This window comes from Lontra canadensis, unplaced genomic scaffold, assembly GCF_010015895.1.
Source record: "Lontra canadensis isolate GAN:19392208 unplaced genomic scaffold, GSC_riverotter_1.0 scaffold211, whole genome shotgun sequence".
Taxonomy (NCBI): Eukaryota; Metazoa; Chordata; class Mammalia; order Carnivora; family Mustelidae; genus Lontra; species Lontra canadensis.
In genome coordinates, this window is record NW_022631205.1 from 1,017,405 (window position 1) to 1,042,294 (window position 24,890).

Genomic DNA, 24,890 nt, shown 5'->3' on the forward strand with positions numbered 1-24,890 from the left:
TATATATATATGGATATGTATATCCATATATATATATATTTATTTATATGTATATAAAACAACCGTTTCAATAAATGATGACTTAAAGGTCAGTCTTGTACACTTCACTCACATGGGTAAAAAGACTATAAGGGTAGATTGTGATAATGTATGTATATAAAATGTAATATGTAGGGCAACCACATAAAAGGTTATGCAAATAGATACACTCAAAAATGCATAATAAATAAAAACAGGATTACAAAAATGTCAATAACAGAGGAAAACAGAACAAATAAAACAAGAGAAAAAAACCCAGAAAACACAAAATGAATTGATGTCAAACTTTAGCTCTAAAAGGTCTTTGCTTACATTAAATGTAAAAAGTCTAAATATACCAATTAAAATCAGAGATTCATAGGATAGATTAAAAAAACATAACCTGGGGTGCCTGGGTGGCTCAGTGGGTTAAAGCCTCTGCCTTCAGCTCGGGTCATGATCCCAGGGTCCTGGGATCGAGCCCCGCATTGGGCTCTCTGCTCAGCAGGGAGCCTGCTTCCTCCTCTCTCTGCCTGCCTCTCTGCCTCCTTGTGATTTCTGTCTGTCAAATAAATTAAAAAAAAAAAAATCATAACCCAACTATATGCTATCTACAAGAAACTCCCTTTAAATATAAGGATATAGATACGTTGAAGTAAAAGGGAGAAAAAGATATATCATATAAACATTAGGCTGTGTAGTGTTAAAAGGGTCAATACATAAGGTAGACTTGGAATCCTAAATAAATATTCACCAAATGACAGAGTTAAAAAATATATATGAAGCATCAACTGATAAAACTTGGAAGACAAATAGATAAATTCACAATTATAATAGGAGAGTTCCTTCCCTTTCTTGACAATTAATAGAATACCTGGGAAAGAAATCACTCAGGGTATAGAAAAATACTATCAACCAAAAGGACCCAATTGACATGTATAGAACCCTTCATGTAACAACAGCATAATGCATGTTCTTTCCAAGTGCTCACAGGGCATGTACTAAGATAGACCATATTCTGGCCATAAAACGAACCTCAACAAATTGTGGGACAGAGTGAAACAGTGATGAGAAAAATATTTGCCAGCAACAACCTATTAAGAGGATTAAAAGAGAAGCTACACACTGGGAAAAATTTTTGCAAAACATATATCCAACAAAAGATTGGTGTCTAGAATATATAAAGAACCATCAAAACTCAACAGTTAAAAAATTAGCCCAAGAAATGATGTTTTCCATCATTAGCCATTAGAGAGATATAAATTAAAATCACAGTGAAATATAACCACATTCTGCACATCTGAATGGCTAAAATGAACGATGGTGAAAATACCAAATGTTGACAAGCATGCAAGGAAACTGGGTTGTTTATATAGTGCTTACGGGAAAGTAAAATGGTAAAACAACTCTGGAAAACAGTTTGACATTTTCTTAAAAAACTTAATATTCAACTACCATATGATCTAGCAGTTGTACTCCTGGGCATTTATATAAGATAAATAAAAATGTATGTTCACACAGAAAATTGCACACGAGAGCTTATAACATCTTTATGTTCCATAACCAGCAACTGGATACAATTCAACTATCCTTCAACAGGCAAATGGTTAGAGAGACTATGGTACATGCATAATAATAAAAAGGAGCCAATTGTTACTACATGTGACAATGGCCTGTATAAATCTCCAGAAAACTATAGTGAGTGGCAAAAGTCAATCTCAAAATGTTACATACTGTTTAATTCTGTTTATAGAACATTACTGAAATGACAAAATTACAGAAATGGAGATCAGAGCAAGTGCTGAGGAGGAGGGAAGGATGGCGGGAAGTAGGTGTGGCTACAAAAGGGCAAATATGAAGGATCATAATGATGGTAGAAATGTTCTGTATCTTGACTGTATCGACGTCAATATCTTGTTTATTGGAGCCCCTGGGTGGCTCAGTCAGTTAAGCATCTGACTGGTGATTTCAGGTCATGATTTCAGGTCTTGAGATAGAGCCCTATGTCAGGCTCTGCACTGGGCGTAGAGCCTGCTTAAGATTTTCTCTCTTCCTCTCCCTCCACCCCACCCCCAACAAAAATAAATAAATAAATAAATAAATAAATGCATGTATGCAAGATAAATATCCTGCTTGTTACATTGTACTATTATTTTGCAAGATACTACCATTGGGGGAAGCTGGGTAAAGTGTCACTGTGTATTATTTCCTATAATTGCATGTAAATCCAAGACTATCTTCAAGTAAAAAATTAATTTAAAAAAGTCCTGCACGACTTATAATCGACAGTTCAGTTACTCTAGACTTACAGTTAAAAAAAAAAAAAAAAGACAACTATGATGCTTGAATCTTCCACAGCCCAGGACAAGCGTGTTCAGTCACTCTGAGCCTACTTCCCTTCAGGTATATAGGAGTGAGGATGCTCGCCTATTTGTTTCACTAGCTGTAGTCAGGATAAAATGACAACATAATAACAATTTTAAAAGTGTTTCCCAACTCTTCAAGTACCACAAGAAAAAGAACTAGTGTTTGTTGGTTTGTTGGACACAAACAGTACACCCTGCTATGAACTAAGTTAAATGTGTTCCTTACTTCGTATCTCTATGGTAGCCTCTTATGTGAAACTTTCAAAGCATGGCTACTTTAGCTTCCTGACAGAGTCTGTGACATTTAAAGCAGCACCACTAAGAAGAAATTCCTGATCTTTCATCATATCTGTCTCAGGCATTCAAGAGTTTCCAAGTCTAGAGTCTGCACTAACTCTTATCTCTGATTTCTTCAACATGCTGCAACTCCAGGGATTGTCTCCCTCTGCTTTCCTTAAGTACACCAAACTGAAGTTTCCATGTCGCCCCTTACCCCCTTTCTCTTTCTTGTTGCACCCAGCCAGACAGGATTAGCTACCAGCAGCCCACGGCCTCCCTGCTTTGCATTTCTGCCCCTGCATTAGAGAGTTAATCCCAGGGGCTTGGTCCTTTTCCCCTTCCGGAAACCACCCTCTCCCTCACAATACTGTACCTGTAGACTGAAGAAAGACGAAAGAGTATGTGGGTGTCTGGGTGATCCTTTCTACATTTCATTTATGATCACCCTTTTACAGTTGAGAAAACATTAATGATCTACTGAGAACATACAGCAGTGTTAATTTAGGATCCTTCTGGAATATTTAATTAACAAAGGGATAAATCCTCCACATTGTGCGTAGAGCTTTCCTGTTTCCGGGTTTCTGCCCTTAGACTACCTTACTAAAATTTGTTTATTTCCTCGTGTGTTCATTCATTAATTCATTTCATCACTCATTCAACAATGACCTAACATCTGCTAATTGTAAGGACCTGTGCTAAACCCTGGGGATAGGAAGATTAGTCAAATGTATTCTAAAGAGCCACACCTGAGAAGAAGAATGGGAAAATGGTACATGACAAAAGGGGCCTGAAAGGAGCATGGAAACAGAGGAGGAAGCACTTCACCTGGAGTCTTCAGGGTACCTAGAGAAAGTGGCGTACTCAGATGCCTATAGGGGCCAAACATGTAACCAGCTCCCGTTGTGTGGAGTGAAGGAATGTTCTGGTCAAATTTGATGGAACCAATACATTGAAGTGGACCTAGCATTCTGGAAACCAGGAATGTTATTTATAGTGATGGTGATATCCTATGGGCTCCATGTACAAGATAGAGCTCACACTTGACCATATGCCTTATGGTCCTGTTTTATTTCTCCTCAGGTCAAGTCATTAGCTTTGTGGACAGACCTTCCTTGACACCGGGACTGAGCACCCTCTTCTGCTCTTCAGCATCTTTGGTTTTCTTCCTGGTGTTCTTTGAAATGCACATATGTACTTACTGGCTCGTGTGCTTATCGTCCGTCTTCCCCTTCTAGAAGATCAGGCTAGGGTGTCAGAGATTTTGCTTCTTTTGTGTATCAGTCTGTTCCCAGTGCCTCTACCAGTACCCAGGTACATAGGAGGCATGAAGTCAGTAAGCTTGAATACAGATAGAATGGCAATGGTGAGTTCAAAGGGCATAACACCTTCAAGGAAGTGGATTGAGAGTGGCAACAGGAAACAGGAAATGATCCAGAAAAACAGAGGAGACTTTGTAAAAAATAAGGAGCTAGCATAGTTTTCCTTAAGAAGATGGGGAACCTTAACCATTATTTTTTATGATTTTATTTATTTATTTGTCAGAAAGAGAGAGAGAGAGAGAAAGCAGAACTAAGGTATGATCTTAGCCCAACCTCTAGTGATTAATGTTATTACTATTTTTTTTCCCCAACAGAAGAAGCTCACAATCAATAAGAAAAGGTTTATCTGTGAAATAACTCCCAAAGAGACCTTTGCCCCTTACCATTCCACCTTCTCTAAACTTGCCCACCAAGTTCATTAGAGTCCCTCCCCTCCTCCCCACCATTCTTTCAACCCAATCTTAGTTGGTTAAAGAAGTAAATCTAATTAAAGGAGCCTGGGAAATGGAAGCCGTTTTGAGAGTTAAGGACCCTGGATCTGTGTAACTTTCACCAGCGATTGGGCTTACAAGATGGAAAATTCCTTGGGCCGCTAGGCAAAGCACTCTCAATGTTGTTGAAACATCTGGTTTTCTTTGTGTAAAATCCTTTCCACGAGGTGGGCGAAGGTTTTTATTCTAATTGAATTTGTAGTTAATTCCAGATAAAGATGAGTTGCTTTTTGCTGATGCTGTTCAAATCAGGGGTCCCAGCCCTCCCCCCTCCCTCCGCAGAGCTCCTTTTTACTCAACAGTGATCAAAAGAAATGGTGGGTTGTTTGGTTTCAGTGAGTATTCATTTGTTTATATGTTTAGGGTAGAAGAACAATTTCTGATGCACTCAATTCCTGACCTGGTCTTTTGAGTCCTTCGTGATTGAGGCTGAAGGGCAGATTTCTATGTCTCGGATGCCATGTTTCTAACCAATTAAGCAAGAGCATGGGTGGGCTTTGATTTGAAGATGGCTTACCACTCTCCCTGTCAATGTTTTTCTGGTGTTAGCAATTTGTTTATGCTCCTAAACCATTTAAAAGAAACTAAGGAGTCAAGCCGTCTAATATCTGCTGCAATATTTCTCAAACAAATTAATATATGGATGACCAAAATAAATACAAGTCATACAAGTCTCCCGGGGCCTTTTGCCATGACACCTACTTGACAGCCTTCTGCCTGTAACAGTGGCCTCTGCGAGACAATGTTTTCCTTGAGTTTACATTTTGGATATTATGCAGTAAAGGAAGACTATTAAATTATAATTAGTTTTTTTTCCAACCACCCTTAGTAAGTGAATAAACCTTCCCAGCTCTTCCCTCTCCCTCCTGTAAAACTTTATTTGGGATTGGAGAATAGAAACTAAAACCAGGACCTAAAATCAGAAGTCAGAATAAGCACCACAAAAAATAGGCTTTCCATAGCTTATCAGGTAGCCTGAAATCTATCACTGTTCCCTTTTGGGTTGCTTATCAAAGCCAGTGTTCCATTTTTTTCTTGAGGTTTTGGACCGAGAAAAAGGCACCCACTTCTCTCTGTAGAAGTTGGGTAGAGACATCAATCAAGAGCCATAGACACAAATGCGAAAGTAATTTGGGAATTTTCAGAGGTACTGATACTGATGAACTCCTGCTAAGGTTTCCCTTTTTTTTTTTTTTTTTTTAGATTTTATTATTTGACAGACAGAGATCACAAGTAGGCAGAGAGGAGGCAGAGAGAGAGAGGGAAGCAGGCTCCCTGCTGAGCAGAGAGCCCGATGCAGGGCTCGATCCCAAGACCCTGAGATCATGACCTGAGCTGAAGGCAGAGGCTTAACCCACTGAGCCACCTGGGTGTCCCAAGGTTTCCCATTCTTATCAGACTTAGATCCAAATCCTAAATTTTTACTTTTCCTCCTTATGGGATCAACACCGATTCCTCCAGTTGAGTTAGTTGTCTTCCATCTGGATATTTTAAGATGCAGTATGGACATTTATATATCATTGGGGTTTTTTAAAATCCATTCACATTCTCTCCAAAGCCCTCTGCTGTTTATCTGAACAACTCATGGGCAGGAGGAATATGACTAATTCCTAAAATTTGGTAGATACTCAATAAGTGATTATTTTAATGAACTCAAATAGTTATAGAAGATTTCATAGGGAAAATGCATTTCTCTTTCTTTGGCCACTGTTGCAAGCCATTACCTGTAATAATGAGAAATGTTAGCTTTGTCGGTAAAATTAAATATAGGAAGAAAAGAAACAGTTATCTCAAGGTAAGAGTAGCTTGATTTCAATTTTTCTCTAATATACATAATACTGTAATGAACACCCATGGAAATAAATATTTGAGTGCATCTTGGGTTATATCTATAATGTTAATTTCATGGCCAAAGAATATAAGTCTCACTTTTCCATATTCTTAATATTGTCGATTGTAATCAAACATATTGATAATTGATAGATGAATGTGATATCTCCATTTTGTTTTATGTTATATATAAATACATATATTACACATATAAATGTTTTATATTTATATATATATATGTGTATATATATATACACATATACACACACACATACATACAATTCTGGGGAGGATTATTATCCTCCATTCTTCAGCCTACCTACACCCTTAGTCTGGTATATGACTTAGCAATACACTTTCACAAAGGGTAGACTACACTTCCCTTCCTTTGGCTTTGGACTTCGCAGTGTGACTTCCTTTGGTTAATCTGAGGTTAGAAGATATGAGGCAAGAAAGACTTGAAATGGAAGTTTGGGGCTGGTTTTGCTTCCTTGTAATTATACCATCCTCGGAAGAGGCAAATGGCCCACCTGGCCTGTCTTAGGAAAAGGATGGTTCACAAGTTGGGTAAGGCTACCGCAGCAAACTTGTGACCTGAAGCCAAACCATCCTAGCTGACTTAGAAAACCATGAACAAAAAATAAATTCTTATTGCTCTGTACCACTGCAAGTTTGAGATAACTGCTACATGGATATAACATGAGCCTGTTACTGGGCATATACAACCATCACCAAGAACATAATACAAATGTTCATAGTCAATCGGCAGAAAAATATACAATATAAATAATATTATTAATACATATAATATCAGCTTTTTTTTTGATTTGATGAAAAGAAAATCAATAAAGAATAGAAAATGGCATGTGAGAGGTACTTCTTTGATTGCTAATAAAGTTGAATATTTTGTAATATCCTTCCTCAAATCTGGCTCAATGTGATTTTTGAATTTTTCTTTAGAGTATTCATCTTTCTCTAATTTATAAGTATTTTTATGTCACTTATATTTATGTATTAAATATTTACATGTATTAGCTATTGTAAATGTTGCAAATATTTTTCCTAATTGGATTAAGATTTTATATTTTGTTAAATAGAAATTCCTTAAGTTGTAATGTAACAGTCTTTTGTTCTGTGCTTTGCTGCATGTTTAGAAAATTTTTGCATTTCATTTTTTACCTTTAACCTTAATTGCCAGTGATTTATTTTGGTATATAATGCAAGGGAGATATTAACTCTACCCCCAACCCTGCCAAAAGTTTCCATTAACAATGTTTAGTGAATTGAACATTCCCTAGTGGATGTGAAATGTTGCTACTCTCTATGTAACAGGAATTAGGTGACCTGCATTTTTATTGTTGTATAACATCTAGCCAGTAATATCTCTCCTTGATGATATGAAATGATATTAAGAATTATGTATGAAATTACTTTCAGTGAAAAAAGCAGGTAATGTATGTGGCACAATATGTCCCTGTGTCCTATGCCCTTAATTCTATAAAATCAATGCATATCCATAAACACATGTAGGAAGATGAAAGAAAAATTCAAAATATTACTGTCATGTAATTGAGTGGGATCAAAGATAATGGATACTTTTTATTTCTTTTTCAATGTTCTCTATGTTTTCCAAATTATCTACAGTAGACATATAATGCTGCTATAATCAGAAAGAAAACCATTTATGAACTTTTTAAAAAAAATGCTAAAACAAGGCTCCAATACTTTGAAAATTTCTATTAACTAGAAGGTCACATTTATTTGTCTGTGCTATAGAAGAAAGAACAAATCATTTGTTGATTTTTAAAAAAATGACCACAGAAAATTTCATTCAGCTTGCCCTTAGCCCATATATACATTTTAGCCCATATATATATTATATATAGTATATAATATATATAACATATATAATGCATATAAATATATTTATATTAAAATTTTTATATTTTATATATATAATTTATATTTATATATTATATTATATTATATATATAATATATACAATACATATAAATATATTTATATTAAATTTTCCTTTCCTCTTTCTCTGGAGAGTCATTTCCCAGTTATGTTACTGCCATTCTTAGAAGTGAAGTTGATTTTTTACCTTAAGTTTAGATAATTCCCAATATCTTTCAAAACATGAGGCAGGACTACAAGTAGCTGCCTAGAGGGAGTTCTACTCCTCGGTTAGAGAAATAAATTTATGTTAATATTCCTATTACTTTTCTAGAGAGATTTTCTGTAGACACACAGAGAGCTTCTATACTTGAAGGAAATGGCTTCTGAGGATCCATCCAGTGCTGAAGTTGGATAATTCTTAAATTATCCAAGAGAAGGTATGAAGTGGCCAGCAGCTCAGGGGCTCACTCTTGAAGGGAAACCTAAATCTGGGCAAAGATGTGTTTACAATACAAGGTGTGCGGAGAACACTTGCCCCCTTGCTCCATCCCAGGGACACATCTTGACACATTTGAAGTCAAGAAAGTAGTAGGAAATAGGAATTAACTATAGCCTCTCCTGCCACATGTCCAAGTTAATTCTACTTTAAACGAGTCTTAATTACGCCAGTGAAGTTTAGGGTTTAATAGACAGAACTTGTCCACTGAAACTTTAACTTTTATCGTGAGGACTAAGAAAGATGTAAAATCAAGTTCACTTTAATCAAAGTTGTGAACTTAATTTGAAGCTGCAATATTAATGTTGAGGCAAAAGGTCCTATACCCCTCTTGCAGAGTGATTGGTTCATTGGCATTTCCTGTCTGTGGAAATACTCACTCCAGGGAAAACCCAGGTCTTCCATATCAAGAAGATATTAGACTCTGATTTTCTGAACTTTGTGTATTCAATTCCCGTACTCATTTTTTTCAAATATGTTCTTTTTGTGGAGGATATACAACTTAGCAACCTTGTAAATTATTGTGTTTTTTTTTCATGACTAGAAATCACCAATTTAAAAAAATGGTATTGAAATATAGTTGACATATAACATTGTATTGGTTTCAGGTGTGCAACATAGTAATTTAACAATCCTATATTTTACACAGTGATTACCATAGTAGGTGTAGTTATTAACTGCCACCATACAACATGATTACAACATCAGTGACTATGTTCCCCATGCTATACTTTTCATCCTGGTGACTTATTTTATACCCAAAAGTCTGTACCTCTGAATACCTTCACCCATTTCACCCATTTCATCCATTTCACCCATTTCACCCACCTACCATGCATCCAGCAACCACCAGTTTGTTCTCTGTGTGCATTTATTTAAATTTCATATATAAGTGAAATCATATGGTATTTGTCTTTCTCTGACTTGTTTCACTTAGCATCGTACCCTATCGTTCCATGTGTGTTGTCACAAATGGCAAGATTTCATTCCTGTTCTATGACTAATATTCCACTGTATACACATATACCACATCTTTATACATCCATCTATCATGGGACACTTAGGTAGTTTCCATATCTTGGCTATTATAAATACTACTGCAATAAACATAGGGTTGGATATATCTTTTCGCTTTAGCATTTTTCTTTGGGTAAAGGCCCCATAGTGAAATTATTGAATCATATGGTATTTCCATTTTTAATTTTTTGAGGAAACTCCATACTGTGTTCGACAGTGGTTGCACCATTTACAGGCCCACCAACAGAGCATGAGAGTTCCCTTTCCTCCCCATCCTCACCAGCACCTGTCATTCCTTACATTTTTGACACTAGTCATTCCGACTGTGTAAGGTGATATCTCATTATTTCCTTGATGACTAGTGATGTTGAGTATCTTTTCAAGTATCTATTGGCCAAGAAGGGTCTTCTTGGAAAAATGCCTACTGGAGCCATCTCTTTGTTAATCAGATAATATATGTATTTTTGGTGTTGAATTGTTTGAGTTTTTTAAATATATTTTGGATATTAACCCCTTGTCAGATCTAACAGCAGATCTAATATCTTCTCCTACTTAATAGTTTTGTTTTGTTTTTTTAATCATTGATGGTTTTCTTTGTCATGAAAAACCTTTTTAGTTTGGTGTAGCCCCATTAGTACATTTTCACTTTTGTTTCCCTCACCTGAGGAAACATATCCAAAAAAATGTTGCTGAGGCTGATGCTGAAGAGGTCACTGCCTATGTCTTGAGTACTCTCTTCATTACTATAGCTTTATAGTAAGTCTTTCTAGTAAGTAAGCCTTACAGTGTGTCAGGTACGTAATATTAATTCTTGAATGTTGTTCTTTTCCTTCAATATTGTTTTGGTTATTTTGAGTCTTCATCCCACCATATAAAGTTTAAAATCAATTTGTTAATATCCATGAATAACTTGCTGGGATTTTAAGTGGGATCACAATGAATCTATAGATCCATTTGGGAGGAATTATAATCTTGACAATACCACAGTTGAGGTATTCTAAATTCCAGTCTAGTCTATTCTAAATTCTAAATCTAATCTTCTTACATGGAATATATCACAATTTTTAAGTTTCTTTTTTTTATTCACTGAAGTTTTGTAGATTTTTTTCATATACAAGAAAGCTTTGAGTTTCTTGGCCATTAAGTAAGATGTTAGCTATAGATTTTTTTTTGTAGATAATTATCAAATTGAGATTGTTCCTTTCTATTTCTGTTTTACTTAAATGTTTTGTCATGAATGGTGTTACATTTTGTCAAATGCTCCTTCTGCATCTGTTGATATAACCATGTGATTTTCTTTTTAATCTGTTGATGGGAATGGATTACAAAATTTATTTTCTAATTTGAACTAGTTTTGTATATCCAAGATAAACCTTACTTGGTTGTGGTGTATACTCCTTTTATACTTTTTAAAATTTAAATTTGTTAAGGTTTTGTTGAGGATTTTTGCATCTATATTTATAGGAGATATTGGTCATTAGTTTTCTTGTAATTTCTTTTTCTGATTTTGGTATTAGGACAATACTGACCTCATAGATGAGTCAAGAAGTATTACCTCTTCTGTCCTCTGAAAAGATTGTAAAGAATTGTGTAATATCTTCCTTAAATATTTGGTAGAATTCACCAGTGAGCCCATCTGGACATTGTGTTTTCTGTTTGGGAAGGTTATTAATTTTTGATTCAATTTTTTAAATAAGTTTAGGTCTATTCAGATAATTGATTTCTTCTTGAGTGAATTTTGGCAGAAGGTGTTTTTCAAGGGATTGGTTTACTTTTTCTAGATTATCAAACCACTGTGTTTTGAATTCTCATGATCAGTCAATTCAATAGGTTAATATTTTTGTTTAAGAGAATGCTGCTGAGCTTCAAAAATATAAAACATGACTTGGGTAAATACTCTGTTATCATGTAGTGATATTTGTGTAGTTACTTAGATTAGGTAATTATCACATTGAAGTGAGAGGAAGAATAGAGAATGGTAAATGGCTGTCACATTGTGGTAAAAATTCAGAGGTAAATACATTAGCCAATAGGGCTGAGCTGGTAGTGACTAGGGAAATAAAAAAGTTACTGGACTCCTAGAAGCAGGTGATTGGAAAGGACAAAGCACTAAGTGGATTGCTCTAGAAGTTACCGAGGTCAGACTTCACTTTTGTGGATTTTGTACTAGCAAGAAAATGGACTTTTTGAGATTAGAGTGGGTTTCACTGTGTGGGCTTCAGCAAGTCAAAACTTCTGTGAGTATTTGTTTCCTCGTGGGGATATTAATAACCGTAGAGCTATCAAGGGGTTGATAAGAAATTCAGATAAGGAAATGTGTTAAGTGATATTCTAGACCTGATACTGTAAATACCATTCAATAATCTTTTGAGGGAATATTCATCTATGAAATTAAACAAGAAAGAACAAAAGAAATTTGTGTAGTTACATAGTGACCAACTTAAAAAAAAATTCCATTAGTTTATCTTCTCAGTTTTATTTTCCAAAATGGGGGAAGGCAAAGCCTCTGTTCTATTTGGCATGAGATAGATTGTAAATTTCTAATTATCTTATCAATTTTTTAGCTGGAGAGAGAGTTTTTTCCACCTGCCTGCATTTCCCATTGGACAAGTGAAAGCCCCCTTTCTTTCTCTTTGATGTGCTTAATTCTGCAAACCATCAGTGATTGTGGGACCCTTCTGAGAAAAGAACTCCTTGGGTAGGAAAGCATCAGTAACGTTTTTAAGCATGTTCTAGCTCCTTAGATTTAAGGGACAACAACAACAACAATAAAATGATTGTAAGAAAAAAATCAAGTAAGAATTTTCAAACTTTTGTTTTAGGAAACTACATGGTGATGGGTCATTAATGTTCTCAGAATTAGAAATACAGTGCAGTGAAAACTCCAAACCGTCATTTCATCTTTACAGGTAACTATTCCTTTAAGGGGTTTGGCTTATGTTATTTCTGCCTTTTTTTTTTTTTTTAAGTTAGTGTTTTTCTTTTGAAATAATTAAAGGGAAAGGAAGTCTAAAGAGAGACTGAGTGACATCCAATATTCCCTAATACCCTCTTGTTGCTTTAGGTGATTGGTATACTTAATTAAGGAGGGGCCTGGGTCTATCATCAACCAGGGCCTGACCTGGGGGTGGGAAGGAGTGAGGTGTAACCTGACCGAGCCCAGGTGTGTGCCTGCAGGTCACACACTGGGAAAACATGTGGCCCCAACAAGCCTTTCCCAAGTCTGGCCATGCCTTTAACTATTTCGGGTCTTCTCAAATGTCTACATTCTCTCATGCTTAGACCATGTTAGCTTGCTTTCCTCTAAATTAAGATTTTTGAGTTGGAAAAGGAAGTTCATAAGGTTAAGAGATTTGTTTAAGGCTGTGAAATCTGTGGCAAAGAATAGAACTTATCTCTTCAGACTTCTGGTCACTCACTACTCTGTGTGCTACATACACCACAGTGCCGCTTAAGCAAACTCTCACTAACCCACAAAAGCTAGTTGTTCAAAAGAATGTTTCTTCTTCCAGAGCATAGCATTACTTTTTTTCTTCCTTCCTTTGCCTCCTCTCTCTTTCCTTTCTTCTATCTTTCCCTCTCCTTCTTTCTTTCTTTTTCTTTCTTTTTCTCTCTCCTTCCTTTCTTCCTTCTCTCCCTCCATCTATCTCCTTTTTCTCTATTATTCTTCTTCTTTTGTGTTCCTTTCCTCTACTCTCTTCTCCTTTCCTCTTTCTTTCTTTCTCTTTTTTTTCTTCTTTCTTTCTTTCTTTCTTTCTTTCTTTCTTTCTTTCTTTCTTTCTTTCCTTCTTTCTTTCTCCTTCCTTCCTCCCTCCCTCTCTCCCTTCCTTTTCTGTTCTTCAATCTGCCTACATGTCTGTGTCACAGGTAAAGCAGACTTTGGTTTTACTGGGCTCCAAAAATACTGGTCCTTGTGCATCTAACATGTTTTCCTTAACAAAAACACAATGGCAGATGAACTTTTTTCCTTGTATGTTTTCCTATCCTGTAAGGATATCTCTATCTTATTGCTAGAGATACTGTGGATAGATGGGGGAAGAGTCCAAAGCCCTATACACAAATAGCATTAGTGGGAAGATAAACTTAAGTGTCTTCATATGGACGATCCTATTATAAATTGTCCATGAGCTACAAGATGTAATATTTACAGACAAAAAAATAAGAAAATAAATTTTCTTACTTGACATCCAAAGAGAACGTGCCATTTTGAATAAATACCTGCATCTGGTTACTTAAATGGTTCATATTTCTTTTCTTTCTTTTTTTTTCCTGTAACTGTTTATGCAAAGCATTTGAAAACTGAGAACACATTTGCCTGAATTTACAAATAGAGTCAACTCACCTTGTATTGAAGGTTATCTTCCTTATGAGCATAGGTAAAATAATTCTTCCTCACTTTGTACCTAAAATCTATGGATTATATTGATTGATGTCCTTTCAAAATGTTAAGTGACTGTCTGCTTCAGAACCATTGAGGTACAGATACCCACTTGGGCAAATCCCACTTGAACTCCAATGGACTGCCTCATACTAGCACAATCAGGCAAAACCATTTAATGTTGAGACCAGATGTTCCAGTGCCTCTTGGTTGGAAGTGAGTTGGGGTGTGTGTGCAGTAGCTTGAAATGTGGACACAGGTCACAAGGCCTGAGTGGCCAATTCACTTGCTATGTAGGACATTTGGGCAAATTAATAATCCCTTAAGAGCCGCAATTCATATGTAAATTTAAAATAAACACTCAACAAAGTTGCCCATAATAGTAAATGCTCCTGAAGGAAAAGATCCAGTGTTAAACTCCCCACTGAGCATTAGTTTCAGTAAATGTTCAATTAATAAATTCTTTGCCTTTCTCTTTTCTGATGTCAGAACAATTGCTGTTCATCATTGGGAGCTCCGTTTCTTCTGCTGTCCTCATTCCACTGTCCTCTTTCTTCACACTGTCTTCCTTTTATCTTTCCTCCTTTTCCTGTAGATTTTTGCTTCCTTTCGCCCTCCTAAGATCTTTTCCATTGAAATTAGCAGCCATTTGGAATGTTCTGCTCCTTCTGACCAGTGAACTGATTAATTGGCACTGTGACTCGACCACTTCTTTTTGGGTTTGAATCCTCACTGACTTCTCGAAGGATCTATGTGACCACCAAGGATGCTTCTGTTATACCCTCATTCAAAACCTCCACCACTCCCAGACACATATACATACTTTTTATTTCAAGACTTGGAGTTTTTCCATATACTTGTGGGCCCCCCGATAATTGAATTTTGTTTGTAGTTAGGTGATCTGGATGTGAGCTTTTGATTGGTGATGAGGACTACTACAAAATGAACAGAGGTAGTGGACTAGACTATTATCTCTTTCCTTTCTCTACTTTTTTTTTTTTAAAGATTTTACTTATTTTATTTATTTGAGAGAGAGACAGCGAGAGAGAGCATGAGAGAGGAGAAGGTCAGAGGGAGAAGCAGACTCCCTGTGGAGCTGGGAGCCTGAGGTGGGACTCGATCCGGGACTCTGGGATCATGACCTGAGCTGAAGGCAGTTGCTTAATCAACTGAGCCAGCCAGGCATCCCCTTTCTCCACTGTTTTAATTTGACCTTCTAAGTCCAACCTGGAATGCCAGGAACAGAACTCTAGAAATGCTAAAGTCTCTCTCCAAATTTTCTATGTCATATATTTTTACATATAACCTTGTGAAACCTTTTTTTTTTTTTTTTTTTATCACTAACTCCTGCCCTTGTAAGTAGGAAAATGCATGGCTACAAAACCATTTCAGGTCTTTGCTTCATGTTTTCATTTTTTTACTATTTTTTTCCTTTTGCCTGTAAACCAAGTGTCTAAGATTTTATTTACACATTTCCAAGCTTTTCAGTAAATAAAACAAAATTCATCAATTATTAACATTACTCATCTACATATCACCAAACATATAGTTTATGTGTTTACATTTTTGGTTTCTGAGAAAGTAGTATAGCAGTTAGTTAGTTAATACAGTTATATATTAATTAGTAAGCAATTGTTAGTTAGTATACTAGCATAGCAGTATGTGTTGAGAAGAAACATGTTATGATAAATAAGTCTGCAAACGTGATAGGATAAATAAACTTTAGGCAGATTTTGGGGGAAAATGTATCCCCTGAACTGTTAGTCCACAAAAATCTTTTTTTTTTTTTTTCGTGGAGATTCACGTGGAGCTCTTACTCTAAAGAAAACACTTGGGGAAATCCTGGATATACAAATGAGTGTGCAAACCTCAAGCATTATCTCCTGACACATAAGTAGAGTTCTAAAGTCAGTTTGTTTATTCATTTATTTACTTACTTATTTTTAAGATTTTATTCATTTATTTGAGAGAGAGATCAGAGGGAGAAGGAGAAGCAGACTCTCCACTGAGCCTGGAGCCTGATATGGGGCTCGATCCCAGGACCCTGAGATCATGACCTGAGCTGAAGGCAGCCATTTAACCAAATGAGCCACCCAGGTGCCCATCTAAAGTCAATTTAGTAGAACGTGTTTAGAGAAACAAATTATAAAAAGCCATTTGAAGCATTTCATTAAAATTTGGGTTGGACTGGGAAGTTACTTTCCATTGTCCAAGTTAATAATAATAGTAAATCCATACATGTCCCTACACAATTTGTGTTATTGCTCCCAAGATTCAAACCAATGAGGCTTTAAAGTAAATTATAGAGGCTGTTTCTTTTTTTTTTTTTTTTTTCCCCCTGTCTTTTTGTGTGTTTGTTTGTTTGTTTTTTAAGAGAGGATTCAGCACTTCTTTCTTTGGGCTGTGCAACAGGTCTTCAATTTGTCTTCTCATGTAGCCACTATGTCCAAATCAAATCAGACAAATTGGATTCCAAACACCATTCAAAGGGGAAAAAATCCAGGAAATGTATTCTCCATCATTTCCTGAAACTATATGGCCATAGGTCTGGAACTGAACCATTCCCAATGGAGTGACTATGTGCAACGACATGCATTCCACTGACTTACACAAATCAAAATTTATTTGAATGTTGTGCTATCAGCGTATTGTTACTTCCACACTAAACTTCAAAAAATTCAGTAATATGTGTTGTGACAGGTCTACAATTTTATCTAAAAATTCTAAGTTGTACATTCAATTTAATGTGCATATGTCTTTAACTCTGTTGGGAAGCAAGACAAACATAGGTCAGCCATTTTTCTACTTTAAATTAAAGCAAATATATCAAAAAGGAGATTGGATTATATGACACTGTACAGACACAAATTATTAAAATGAGCAATGGGTTTACCTCTCCAAAAATTCCATACTGAGTATTCTAAACTGTAATAGACATCGTTTGTTTTTGTCTGCTCACCATCTATTTATTCCTAATTTGTCTGGTAGCAGCACTTTGATTTTTCTATGAAGAGATGCCCAGCTGTACTGCATACGGTCCAAGAGTAGCGAAGGATCGTGTCTGTTCTTCCTTTCCCAACGAGTGGGCGGTGGCTATACTAAGATCCTCTGTCCCAGGAATTTGAATCTTAGCATTGAAAACCTGCAGAGAAAGCAAGAGCTGATTGTTCTGTGAGAAGTACCATCAAGAGACTGTTTGTCATTCTCAGGCCATTGATTGACACATCGTAGATGACCTTCCCTACTCTACTTTGATGGTATTTCAAGAATCTAGTTACAGAATCTATTGGGTCATTCATATGCCCCAGTTCTGTCATCTCAAATGAATCATGACTGCATCAACCAATCAAATGAACAGCCCCTTCCTGGCTTTGCTTCAGCTTTTGTGCCTACTCAGTCCTATAAACACAACCTGGCCAGGCCCTACCCTACATGATAATTACTAGATACCTCAAGGCGTCTCTAACTGATGAAATTTTGCCACTTCCATGTTACACTTGACCATTGAAAACAATGATTTCATCTTTTTACTGAGATTTTCTCTGATCAATACAAATATGTCAATAGAACCCCCTCCAATAAAAAATGCTGTGTAACTGTCAGTTTATGGGATATGAAGCTAAATTATGGAGAAGGACATCAGTCATGAATGGCAAGGATACATGAAGTAACATGTGTATATAATAATGGCAGGCATTAGCAGAAGTTTGCAGATTACGTTCAATGAAAACACATTCTTACGCTTGACCCCAGAAGTGAAACAGAAAGAAAAATTAAAAAGAGCAAGTTAAAAAAGAGGGATAGGCAAACTATAGCCCAGGAGGCAAATCCAGCCACACCCTCCTCTTATGTTTTGTCTATGGTGGTTTGGCACTACCCTGGTGGAACTGAGTGATGGTGTGACAGAGAACAAAGGGCTGGAAATAAAAAATGTTTACTATCAGGCCTTTAGAAAAAGTTTGCCAAAACCTGGGTTTAACTACATTCTATACATTGTTGAAAGGAAATAGGAAAAATTTGGGAATGATGCTATGTAGTATCCATCCCTATTTTGAGATTTCTAAACAGAATAGCCTTTGGGAAATCTGGTTATAAAAACTTCATTTTTGGGATGCTTAGGTGGCTCAGTCAGTTAAACGTCTACGTCTGCCTTCCACTCAGCTCATGATCCCAGGGTGCTGGGATCAAGTCCCACATTGGTCTCCTTGGTCCACCAGGAGCCTGCTTCTCCCTCTGCCTGCTGCACCACCTGCTTGCTCTCTCTCTCTCTCTCTGACAAATAAATAAAGTCTTAAAACAAAAACAAAAACAAGGGGCACCTGGGTGGCTCAGTGGGTTGAAGCCTCTGCCTTCGGCTCAGGTAATAATCTCAGGGTCCTGGGATGGAGCCCCGCATCAGGCTCTCTGCTCAGTGGGGAGCCTGCTTCCTCCTCTCTCTCTCTGCCTGCCTCTCTGCCTGCTTGTGATCTGTCTGTCATATAATTAAATAAAAATCTTTAAAAAAAAAAAACAAAAACAAAACTTCATTTCTACTACCTACAAGACTGCTATATCTAGGTAACTATTTACCTTCCCTGAGTCTCCATTTTCTCTTTGTAAACCTGAAATTTCAATAACACCTACTTCTCAAGTATGCCCTGGCACATTTGAATACAATCTAGACATTAACGAGTCTTACTTTCAATGAAGAACACTCAAATGTAATAATCCTACATTTCCCCCAAATATATTCTTTCTTTCCCAGAGGCAATCACTTCTGCCCATTTTTGTTAAAAGTCTAGAAGTTCTTGCCTTCAAATCATTAAATAATATGCTATTTCTATTTCTATTTCTTCATTTAGCTGCTTGAAATTTAGCTATTGAATTCCCATTATGATAGATGAGGATTTCATGTATCCAACTTAGTTTATCTTTCTGTAGTTCTATTTAATATAATTCAACCTCTGTATCTTTTTCTATCTATTTCCTCCTTTTACCTTTCAATATCTGTCAGACCTAATATTATTTCTAATTTATTAATATTAATAATGTAATTCTATTATATTCTGAAATCATTTCTTACTATCTTTCCAAGTGAAAGCTTTTTCAGAGGGTATGACCTAACTTGATTATATACATTTATATGTCATAAAATAGTCAACTGGTTACTTAGTATATTTAATTTAGTAAATTAGTGATAGAAGAATCTCTGAAAGTATATCACATAGACATCTTATTAATTTAGAAAATTTTTCCTACTTTTATGTTTCTGTGGAGCAATGCTTTTTTCCCCAAAGGCTGTTCCAGAATCATCTTTGCTTCCATCTTGTTTCAGATGCATATATTTTTTTAATCCATACATGCTGTTTCTATAATTTTATACCCAACTTCAAATTATCAAGACTATTTTTTGGTTTAATCTATAAGAGAAGTTCTTGATCTCTACAATTCAACCAGTTGCTTTGTTGCTTTTTGAAATAATTTTTATTTGTTTATTTATTTTTAAAGTTTTTTGTTTTTGTTTTTGTTTTTGTCTGTTTGTTTTTTAGAGAGAAACAGGCACATTCAGGAGCAGTTGGATGGGAGAGAAGAGGATCTTAAGCGAGCTCCATGCTCAGGGCAGAGCTGGATGTGCGGGGTTCAATCTCAGGGTCCTAAGATCATGACCTGAGCCGAAATCAAAAGTTAAATACATAGCCAATGGAACCCACGCAGGCGCCCTTAAAATGATCTTCAAAATGTACATTTGGTACAATTTTCATCACTTGCAAGTGTAAGATCTAGGAATAGTGACCACATCTGTGTGAATTTTCTTTGCACCTACGATTGCTAATAAGATAGTTCATAGAATAATAATAATAGTGTAATAGTTCTCTTTCTTCCTCTCCTCCTCTTCCCCACCCGCTTCTCCTTCTATCTTTCTAGATAGCTTACTTTCCTCAGGGTGGAAACATTTAAGATCAAGCAGTTTTATCTTTGGTGTTCTATAATTTCACATTCATGCCTGTAGGTTTTCTTCATTTTCATTCCTTGGGCTTGGCACTTAACAAGCCCTTTCATTTTGGAACTGCATGTCTCCCTGATGTCTCCCTGACATCTGTGAGGTCTCTGCTTCTATCAATTCGATGATTTCCTCCCCCACCTCATCCGCTCTCTTCTCTCTGATGCAACTCAACAGTTGCATCAGACATCACACTTCAGTAGTTAGCTCTCCTGTTACCTTGTCTCCAACATTTTGCCTCTTTTCCTTTGCTCCACATTCTGAGAGATGCTTTTATCTTTATTTCTCAACTTTTCTTTCTTTCTTTCTTTCTTTCTTCCTTTCTTTCTTTCTTTCTTTCTTTCTTTCTTTCTTTCTTTCTTTCTTTCTTTCTTTCTTTCTTTCTTTCTTCCTTTTTTTTCCCCCTCTGCAATTATACCTTAAATTCCTAGAAACTCTTCTGGTTCAACAGTAGTTCATTCTCCATGGTAGCCTGTTCTTGTTGAATGAATATGATATCTTCCCACATTTCTCTGAGGATACTTATTAGAGATTTTCCCTCTGATTCCCCCCACATACCCCCTATTGGACTTCATTTCTAATTTATTTGCTTTCTTTTTTCCTTTTTTTTTTTTTTTTAATCTTTTCTCTCCCTGCTGAAATATCCCTTAACTTTCTGAAGATGCCAGTCTGTCCCTGTTCAAAGAATGAGGAAGGAAGGAGTTTGATTTGCATCTCTGAGCACGCAGGTTTGACTTCAATTTCTGACTTAGGGTCATAGACAAAGGGTCATAAAGGCTACAAGGATAGCTTTCTTCTACAGAACTAAACATTCTGTCCAGTTACTGAGTGTTCTCTAGACAGGTTGTTTGTTTGTTTTTGTTTTTGTTTTTGGGGTTTTTTTTTGGTTTTTGTTTGTTTTTTTCTTGGAATAAACATCACATTGTTAGTAGTTATGTGTGCTGGGGTGGTTAGGAAGCTCACTCTTGATCATTACACAATCCGTCCCATTCAGGCTCATTTCTTCCTTCCAGTCCAACACGAGAAGCCCTCTGGAGGCCACCAGCCAGCCTGGAAGCTCCTTAGCATCATTTCCCTCTATACCCATTCTGGGCTGTGTCTTCCCTGCTGGCTTTATAATACAGCATCTCCCATGAACTTTCTGTTTCCAGAAATGTGCAAAATCTCTGGTTCTTTGATGGCTCATAGTTTTGTAGATTTATATCTATTTTTACTCCTTATCATATTTGACTATCATTTACTGGGTGTTTGGGAGACAGAAGAAGGAAGTTCTTATGGTCAGTAACCTACCTGAAACTAGAATTCAACTTTGATTTTATGAACCTTCAGGTGTCACTTTATTTCCTAATTATTCCCTCTCCATGAACAGTAAGTTACCAAGTTATCATACTAGAAATAAAGGGAATAGGTACCAGAGCTCACCTCTTTTAAAACTTGAGCTGCCTTAACCTTGATCCATACAACACTCACCTTTCCCTTTGGCAAATACGTTTCCGCCATTGTCTTTTCTAGAAATAGCTATTGAGATAAGTCATTTCAGCTTTTTTCTTCTCTAACCCTGTATGCATCCCTCAATCCTCTTTTTCGTCTATTCCAAAAAATGTTTTCATTATAGTCTTTAAGAGTCTATCTAATTTTGATCTTTTCCATAATATATTTAGAAAAATCCTGGTCATGCAAAGAAGAAATGAGCACGGCATACATCTGCGAGTATCTCAAAGCAGATGTGTTCTAGGTCAACAGTGAGTGTTCTCTGGTCAGTAAAGGGTAAACAGATCCTGTGTTGGAGTGACAGGACAGCTGTCCAGGTGTCCTCTTCAGAATTCAGTTTTGACACCAGCTATGGCATTCTGCTCTGCACTGGGTTTTCATCTATTTCCTATGCATCTGGCTTGGCCTGTACTGGCATTCTCTGATATTCTCTGATATTCTTCTCTTTTTCCCACCTCTTCCTGCTCGCTTTCTTCTGAACACCCCCATCCTTTTGTCTTCCCTTCTCCTTCCTCCTCTGAAATGAACTTCATCTTGTATCAAGCCCTCACAAAAGCTGCCAGGTTTCTGATCAGTAGCTTGAATTCTCAACCTGGCGCAGCTGTAATCTGATGTTATCAGGGCCAGCAAAAGTTGATGGCGAGGAGCCAACGATTTACAGAACAAATAGGTGTTGAAAACACCCACCTCAGCAGTTTAAACAAGCCAAAGGGGTTTGGAACCAGTACTAAGCAGCTCCACAGAGGAAACAGGAAAGGAGTTGGGAAATCCCTGGGTTTCTGAAAGAGGCCAAGCTCCCCTGCTTGGGTGCACACTGATTCCAGGTTGAAAAATCTTTCTGGAAACATGGAGGATTTTGTCTTCCTGATGTGAGCACTCTCCTACTGGGTCCCTGTGGATTTGAGAGGTGTGGTCAGTAACTCCAAAGCCAGACATGGTTGCGGTAATGCCGGTCTAAGAGATGCTTGGTCAAGACATCTCTTTGGTAATTGTTTCAGCTTGCTGGACATCATGTGCCCTGGAGCATTTAAGTAGGTCTTGTTAAGGAGAAACATAGCCTGCCACCAGCAGAAGGGGTGAGGACAGATTTTAATCAGTACTACACGATTGTGATAGGCAAGGAAGTCCAGTAAGAACTGAACTCAACCACAATTTGTGCAGAGGTAACAGGTGTTTTAAAGGGAGAATAGGGAATAGAAAGGGGGGGTCTCAGATTGGGGAAATGAAAGATTACAAAAAGCAGGAAGTGGGGTTGGTCCCTGCAAAACCCACTCAGGTTTGCTCACTGGCGCTTATCAAAGTCATGTGCGCCCCCCCCACACCCCCAGAGGTGCTGTGAGACAGTGGCCCTACCGTTGGGTGCTGGCTGGAACACACAGTACTTTCCCCTGGCAGTCCTGAGTCTTCTCAGGCAGGCACTTTAAGGGGACTAAGGTCATCCTAGAGACGTGGCTTTGAGTTGGTAGAAGGTACATTTGGTGTTTTGTTCCATTTTTTATAAACCAAGATTTAAGCCTAGTGGAGACGGCACTCATTCAGAGGAGCCTGGCTAAGGGTCAGTCAAGGAGAGAGTCATTGCCAGTGTATTGAGTGTCAGGCCTGGTTACCTTACTCAGTTAGAGCTAAGTGGTGGGATTCTGGCTCCAAATTTGAGGCCACAGATAAATAAAGCTGCAGCAACAACAACAAGAAGCAACCCTGGGTTTGGAGTTCAAAAGCTTGGCATGGTTAATATACAGTTGGTCACTAGGGAAAACTTGGGTGAGTGAAGTATTCGGTTCAAACCATGAAGGGAATGGTAAAAGTCCCCTGGAAGCAAATATGCTTTGCTGGTATGCTGTCTGCTTACCATCCACAGGACCCTTCCCCCAGAGAGGCATTCTCATTTGTCACAAGATTCCAAAATACAACCCGGTACCCAAAGGTGTAAGAAGCCTGCAGGGATGAACCTACAGAGGAAAATAGGTTTGGACAGAAAACAGAGGTGAGGTCTGGGCATTACTCTGAAGCCCCTGGTATTCATTATTCTCGTAAAGAGTCTGTAGTCCAGAGATTAACATTTTATGTTTCCATATGCTTGAATATTTTCGAGTGCTATTAAGGATGCCCACAGAAAACGTGGGTCACCGTGACTGCTTCAACTATACTTGCCAGGCCATGCTTTTGAAACCTCACTTCTATTTTTGCGAGCTAAAATTCTGCAGGTGCTTAGGTGGGTAGATGCAAATATCACAATGTGAATATGAGCCAATTAACTAACAACCACATTTTATGAGGTTGCAACCACCTAATTGTTTTGTGTCTGCAGCTAATTATTTCTGGGACATATTTCTGCATATGGAGAAGGAGTCCGTTATTATAATTGAGTGAACTGCGATAAACAAAAGTTGTGCTGTAAGCATATCAAGGGCAGGGATCACATCGTCTCTGTGTTTTAAAAACTTCCCTAAATCACTTCGGGCCCATGGATTCTAAATGAACGTGAACTGCTAATGGCAACATGATTCTGAAGTTTGGAAAACACATCAGATAGCTGGCCGCAGTGTATAATACCTGAGATATAAAGCATCAACAGAATTCTGTGTGGTTGGTAATGCTGTTAACTCATCCGCTCCTCTTCTTACAGACTCAAAGAATGTTTGAGCTGGAAAGAAACATGGAGGTCATCTATGCCAATGACTTTATCTTAAAATTTGGCAACTAGGACCCAGATAAGTCATGTGACCCACCTAGGACTTGTGATACTGTCCATTGTAGTCCCTGAGCCCATGATGCTTAAATCAGTGCTTCCCCACTGACAAACCCAACAATATCCTGCATCTTTCTGAAGATATCAGGGTTGCCCGAATCAATGGAAACATGTCTTTTAAGCCCGTGTCTGCCAGGCCTGAGGGAGCTCTGACGAAGTCATTTTACAGCAGTAGGCTCAACTAATCTCATAAACTGGTCTGTCCAAAATCATGAGGATGCAGTTTTATGCAGATTGATTTTATTTTTGTTATTATTGTGGATGCTCTTTGATATTTTAATGCAAGTTTTTATTGAGCTATGCCCTGAGGCTTTTTAAATTGAGGGTTCAATTATTTCTAAAATCTAATAATTAAGTAAATTAATGAGCCTACTCAAAGATCTGGCAACCTGCACGTAAGGATTAGATACAAGAAATATTGGCAGGAGGGAGTGTTTCTTCCCCTCTTTAGAGGAAGATCTTGTAAAATGGTGTAGACTCTGTTTTTCAGACATAAATGAAATCTGACACTGAGATCCACAAACATGCCAGGGCACAGATTCCAGTTAGAGATAGAGCTTAGCAGCAGATGGTG